Source organism: Pteropus vampyrus, unplaced genomic scaffold (genome assembly GCF_000151845.1).
Source record: "Pteropus vampyrus isolate Shadow unplaced genomic scaffold, Pvam_2.0 Scaffold536, whole genome shotgun sequence".
Classification (NCBI taxonomy): Eukaryota; Metazoa; Chordata; class Mammalia; order Chiroptera; family Pteropodidae; genus Pteropus; species Pteropus vampyrus.
Genome location: NW_011889317.1, coordinates 582,242 through 588,133, shown reverse-complemented (window position 1 = coordinate 588,133; position 5,892 = coordinate 582,242). Strand labels below are relative to the sequence as shown.

At 41.8% G+C, this 5,892-nt stretch overlaps 1 long non-coding RNA gene across 1 annotated transcript; it reads right to left on the bottom strand.

The window, feature by feature from the left end:
• Positions 1-2,601: 2,601 nt before the first annotated feature.
• On the bottom strand, positions 2,602-4,264 carry LOC111733190. Its single transcript, XR_002777871.1, has 3 exons — positions 4,246-4,264; positions 3,915-3,982; positions 2,602-2,615 (listed from the first exon to the last, which is right to left on the bottom strand). It is a non-coding gene; the product is annotated as an uncharacterized LOC111733190 (long non-coding RNA).
• Positions 4,265-5,892: the final 1,628 nt, after the last annotated feature.

Sequence of the window (5,892 nt, the reverse complement as noted above, 5' to 3'; positions counted from 1 at the left end):
CTCAGGGTCCCCAGGCTGGGTGCTGTGGTCATTGAACTCAGTAGACATGCCCAGGACATGCACACACCATGACCTCAACTGAACATGCCCCAGATACTCACACATCATGACCTCAGGAGCCCACCAAGTCACCCTTTTGTGGAAGCCAGGCTAGCGCTGTTTCCTGGAAAAGCTGACCATGAGGATACCTCTCAGCTTTAGCTAATAACATTAGGTCATTTGATTTACGCCATAATGGTTCATCTTTCCCAGTTTAACAATTTTTTAAAGTGCATTTTTGGATTTTCCTTTCAAATAAACAATGTTGTGTGCTCCTGATTACAAGTTGAGCATCTCAGAGATCATTGCACTGAATCCTGGGGTTCAAAAGGAACCATTGAAAGCTGAGAAAAATCAAGTAATATTTAAGGGCAGAAGTAAACATCAGAAGAATTTTTAAAATAATGTAATCAACTAAAATTGGGTAATGTAAGGAAGTAAAAATATGGCAGTGTGTTGAATAGAGTAATAAATCCATCTAAATTGAAGCTACATTACCTCATATAGGGATATAGTTTTAAAAGTAACAGCAAAAGATGAACTAGAAATAAAATTCAAAATTTTGAAATAATCAGAAGGAATGTATATACCTAAAATAAAGAAAACATAAAATATAAACCAGGCAGTAAAAGAGAAAGCACATAGAAAATATCAAGAAAGAACTTAGACCAAGTAGCTACAAAATTTGACTGGGATGAATTAAGCATTTAAATGTAAAACACAATGTCTTAAAGTTAAGCCATGAAACTACCAGAAGGAAATATAGGAGAGTTAGAAAAATAAGTAATTTTGGAGTAGAGAAGTGTGATGAAGGCACAAGAGGCCATAAAACAAAAGATTGGTATATTAACTATATATGGAAGTAATGTGTATGTTTTTAAAAAAATGTTTCTGTTCTAAAAGAATGACCCAATATGAAATATATTTGCATCACATACCAACTTCAAAGTGGGTACTTTATTTCATATTTTATTATTCCACATCAATAATGAAAAGATTGACAACCCCATAGCCGAATGGGCTGGGGATAGAGATAGAAACAGAGAAATAATTGTCTCTCACACATAGGAGGGTGTATGGGGACAGTACAAACCAGCATAACCTTTATCCAGGGCAATTGGAAGCATTTGCCACAATAAAAAATGCTAATGCCATTTGCCTGACAGGTCCATATGTAGTAATGTTTCCTGTACCTGTTCATACATGCACATGAGTTTGTGTGTTTATAACAGCAAACATATGATATGGCAACATATGATATATCAGCCATGGCTAAATAAATCATGGCACAGACTCACAAAGCTATCTTCACTCAGCAGCATTACAAGCACAAGGCAGCCTCTATTTTTGTCCATAGAGAAAAGCCAAGTACAGAGTGGTTTGTGTAGACCACCATCTGTGTAAAAGCCACAAAGAGAACATTTGTTTGTGCTTCTTTGTGCATACACAAGAGACAAGGAATGGTCATTATGGCTGAAGAGGGTGCCTTCCAAATTCTGATACACCACTAAGTCCACCCCCAGTTATGAGAATCCTGTAGCAGGTAGGCCTAGCATAGTTATGCACCCAACAATTTTATTTTCTAGCTCATTCCCAATTCCAAATATCCTGCCAGATGTCATGTTAGTATATACATAGGTGACCAAAGGTGTGTTTCAGCTTCTGGTTAATAGAATAAAAGCAAACCTTATTAAGAGTACGTGCCTGCATTTCTACTGCTTAGGACACCACCGTATTAGCAGCCACATGGGGAACACACATTTTGCACCTCACAAGTGCCCCAGGGCTCTGTGCATCCCCTCTCCTCAGGTTGACTTTGGTTTCCCTGTTGTTGTCCTGGACTCTGCACATTTGGGAATCCTGAATCGGATAGCTTTCAGAGACTGAGCAACTTTGTAGCAGCCAGGCCTTTATCCCATCGAGGCCGGTAAGAACTTACCAGGAAATAAGGATGGAATTTCTGTATTGATGTCACTCTCTTTCCTTGTGGGGGGTGTGTCAGTCTCAGGTGGGGGGTTCCTGAAGAGCTGGAGAAGTTGGGAACTAGATGGACAAGTTGGAGACTGGAGGTAAGCCAGATGAGGCCAGATGTGTCTGCAGCGGAAAGTTTTAGGCAGATCAGTGGAGGTGCAAGAAATATTCCCAGCGTGAGTTTTGCAAACACACTCTGATATTTTTAACATTGATTTTGTAAATCTGCCTGTCTCATTTCCTAAGAGGATTTTTCTTCCCCTGAAAATTATTATTATTATTTAATTAGATCATAAAAAATAGAAGTGGGTCTAATTAGTCCAACTCTGTTTTGGCTACTACAGAAATAACTATTAATCTGAGTGCCCAAACTCAGCCTCAAATGCAGGATAAGGCCAGATGCCTGGGCAGAGATGATGTGATGTCTGGGACATGTACAAGTGAGACAGGAAGCCTGTGCCTCTACCTCACCGAAGCTGTCTTGCTGAGAGCTGCTCCTAGGAGACACGGGGCCCACTTATACCAAGTATGCAGCCTTGTGACAGAGAACTTCTCTCCCAAAAGACAGAGTAAAGAAAGAATCGGCTATACCTTTCTCGGCCTTCCTATAGAACGAGAAACAGTGAAAAATTGTTAATCTGAAAGGATTTGCCCAACATTCAAGGCTTTTCATAGGCTTCAACCCCAAATACCCTCCCTTCTCCCGATTTAGACATTTTTTTTTTCATTTATCTTTTATTCACCCCTTCTGTTGGGAATGTCTCCTCTTCTCCCAGAGACAGACCCTGCTCTGCACTGTCTTTCCCACTCCCAAAATATGCTCAGGCTTCCCTTGGAATCCTTGCTGGGCTGAGGCCTTGCCCTTGCATATCCCATACATCTACTTGTGCAATGCTTTTCACTGATCCTTCTGTGCAGGTGGCTGACGTGCTGCCCAATTCACCTGGGAATCCTTCTGGCTCTGTCAAATATCCAGGGAGCTGGTGCTCTCCCCTGCTCAGGATGATCTTTATGGTTCCCTGGTGGCTCCTTAACAGTGACATATAGTGAGGAGAGGGTGGCTTTTGCAGGCAGGGTGTGCATGCTGCCCATGACTTTGGACAGGTTTTGTTCCTGTTTCCTGGCTATCTCCTTATCAGTAAATGGAGAAAATAATGGGAAGGCCACAGGCCGAGCAGAAGGAAAACCTCTCCTTTTACCATCTTGAGAGCCAACCAGAGCAACCAGAGTAAGTGAGGGTGCCGGGTGAGGGGGCATGAGTATAGCTTCCCTGTTCCCACAGGCCTCCAGTGTAGGCACCCCTAACCACAATGCTGCTGTTGTGGATGTGGGGAAAAGGTGCTGGCTGGCAGTCCTCTCCTTCACAGGGTGCAGTGTGGTTTGGACTCTGGATTTATGGGGCAGCTAGTTAACAAAGAGGACCTCAGTGAAACAGGCTTTCCAGAGTTCACGCCCTGGTGTATGGAATCCGGGTTGGGTTCTGACTCATTTTAATCAGTAGAATGCAGCAGAAATGATGCTCTGCTGGCTCCAGGACTGCCTTCTAGAGGCCAGCCAACTTGAAACACTCTCTCTTGGAATCCCTGAGCCACCCTATTGGAGAGATCACACAAGAGGCTGTGCAGAGAGGCTACATGGAGATGATCTCTGAGAATATGGGGAAAGGAAGAACAGTTACTCCATCCTGGTCAAATGTCCAGATTGTTAGAGCCCCACCCAATGGACTGTGACTGCATTGGAGACCTCCAAGAGGCCAGTAGAAGCTGTGCCCAGCTGAGCCAAACCACCCCACTGACACAGAGAGATGACAAAATGGGTGTTGTTCTAAGGCACTAAGATTTTGGGTGGTCTGTTAAATAGCAAGAAATAACCCAAACAGAGTCCAATAGCTGGGTCCATCTCACCTCTGTTGCTTGCTGCTTATGTGGCCTTGGCCAAGTTTCTTAATCTCTTGAAGTCTCAGTCTCCCAATCTGTAGAATGAAGATAATATTTTTTTTTTAGCACAGAACTCTGTACATCAGAATAAATGAAAAATAACTATTGTTGTAATACCTGTCACACAATAAGCAGACAGTGAACACAGAGCTAGGAGCATTTCCATCTCAACAAACACACTTTCCCTTAGATGAACAAAGCCTGGAAAGTTAGAAGTACAGCAGTCTCTTGTTATAAGGTCTTCCCTGGAGACCAAGGTGAATGTGTCATGTGAGTGAACCACAATCTTTCCACTCACTTGGGCACAGGGTAGCATCTCTGTGTCCTGCAGGGAAGGTCACAGCTTGCTTCACCAAAGCAGTGGACCGCAGCTGAGAGCCAGCTGGTCCTCCCTTCACACTGATGCCCTCATGGAGAGCATGGTCTACCAAGGTATGATGAGCATGAGTCCAGGTCTGACTCACTGCCTATTTGGTGTATTTCCTTAAAAGACAGGGTTTCTTCATGGACTTTTTAAAAAAATATATATATATTTATGGTTTTTATTATTTCAAATTTTATGGTTTTAGGTTTTTGATCTCTTTTGAAATGATTTTTATATATGTATAAAGTAATAGTTTAACTGCATTCTTCTGCATGTGGATATCCAATTTTCTGATTGCCTTTGGATGAAAATACTGTCCTTGATCTTGACACCCGTATTGAAAATCATTTGACCATATATGTGAGGGTTTATTTCTGGGCTCTCCATTCTGTTGCATTGGTCAATAGGTTTGTCTTTATGCCTGTATCACACTGTTTTGATTACTGTGGCTTTTTAGTAAGTTTTGAAATTCGAAACTGTCTGTCTTCCAACTTTGTTCTTCTTTTTCAAGAGTGTTTGGCTACTCAGAGTTCTTTATTCCACATGAAACTTAGAATGAATTTTCTATTTCTGCAAAAAAAAAAAATACCATTATGATTTTGATAGGGATTGCATTGAATTTATAGATCGCTATGGGACATCTTAAAAACCTTATCTTCTAATCTTTGAACACAAGATGCTTTTTATATTTGTGTCTTCTTTAATTTTTCAGCCATGTTTTATAGTTTTCAGTGTACATGTCTTTCATATCCTTGGTTGAGTGTATTCCTAAGTATTTTATTCTGTTTGATGCTGTTGTAAATGGATTTTTTTTTCATAATTTCCTCTTCAGATTGTTCATTGTTAGCATGTTCTGTGTGGATGGGCATAGAGATAGGCATGGAGAGCATTACCTAGCTATATCTGTAAGATCTTAGAACCCTGCCTTTTACAACTGGAAGAGACTGGACAGCCTTGGTTTAGAGCTCAGACTTTTCCAGAGAAGGCAGTCATGGCTAGAGAGGTCCACTGCTCATGGCGTCCATTCAGTGAACTATGTCACAGAACTATGTCACCCCACTCGATGTCTGCACCTTCCAATGAAAGGTGCTGAAAACTTAATGTCCACACCTGCCAATGGCTGTTGACATTCAAAATGAGTTTGCACCATATGAATGATGCCTATATAAGACAAATATGACAAACTGATTCTGATGCTCCCTCAATCCTGGCCAATATCTTTCAGGCCTCAGTTGGAATAAATTGAATTGATAGATAAATGGATGTTTAAAAAAACTCAGCTGTAATCAGTGCGGCTCATTAGAAAAGAGTCATACACCCCTCCATCCATAAAGGTAATGAAGGTCACAGACTCAGCAGCCGCATATAGCACACATCCTGACCTCTGAGGGTGATGCTTTTTGCTGTCATTGAAAGTGTTTTTGTTCCTCACATGGCCTGTGTCCTCAGAGGCCTTATCTCCAGGGCAAAGGCAGTAGTTTCTGGGGGCAGAGAAGACCCACCCTCTATTGTCAGTCCTGTCATCTCTCTCCACTTCTCTAAACTTTGCGGCCCCAACGGGAGCTCCAGGGGCAGGCTGTG